The following is a 994-nucleotide window of genomic DNA, read 5'->3' as shown; positions in this document are numbered from 1 at the left end:
AGAGGTGGAGTCAAGGCCCACTGATAAAAAACCCTTCTGCAGGGGCGCCTGGGTGGCTCAGTCGGTTAAGCGTCCGACTTCAGCTCAGGTCATGATCTCATGGTTTGTGGGTTCGAGCCCCGTGTTGGGCTCTGTGCTGACAGCTCAGAGCCTGGAGCTGCTTCGGATTCTGTGTCTCCTTCTCTCTCTGACCCTCCCCTGCTCATGCCGTCTCTCTCTCTCAAAAATAAATAATATGTTAAAAAAAAAACCCTTCTGCAAGAGAGACTTTATTCATACCTGCAGAATGGCTCAACTACTAAAACAGGCCAAGAGCAGAACGCAAGGGCATCTGCATGCCCCTGAACAAAGGAAAAGGAGTTCCTTTCCTTTCTGTGCACTGGGGTGGGCAGAGCCTGAGATCCCAGGCTCAGGGGACACGGGCCCCTCTGTAAGGGTTGGGGACCATCATGTGGGCAGAGAGATAGGAAGTGGGCAGACGCTGTCACAACGGCTTTATCGGGCAGGCCCAGCTCGAAGGGAGCTAGAAGGCCCCGTGTGTGCGTTCCAGATGCCGGCCTTGCTCGGGCCTCGCTCTGCTCTGAGACCCCAGGGGCGTGGGCTCTGGAGATAACGGGGGCTCAGTGTCGCCCTGGGACTCACAGAGCAGAGGATGGCTTCGCGAGAAAAGAGCAGGGGAGACAGAGGCTGTGAAGATCTCGCAAAGGCCAGCGAGCATAAGAGCCTGGACCTGGATGGAGGCTGAGGGGGACCCACAGGAGCTACACTGACATGCTCGGGACACTGATCGCCTGTAAGGATACAGGAGAGAAACGGGCCGAGAATGCCCAACTTCCAGCCCAGGAAACGGGGCCTTGAGAGAAAGAGCAAGCCTTTGAGAGAGGACAGCGACCCCAGGAGACACCTTATTATTCATCAGAGAGGAGTTTTGACTCCCAAATAACCAAGAGAACCCACATATATGACAAGACTAAATGTATGAAAGAACACGAAG

The sequence above is a fragment of the Hyaena hyaena genome, unplaced genomic scaffold (genome assembly GCF_003009895.1).
Source record: "Hyaena hyaena isolate Hyena2069 unplaced genomic scaffold, ASM300989v1 scaffold_294, whole genome shotgun sequence".
Taxonomy (NCBI): Eukaryota; Metazoa; Chordata; class Mammalia; order Carnivora; family Hyaenidae; genus Hyaena; species Hyaena hyaena.
This window is presented reverse-complemented; position numbering follows the sequence as displayed.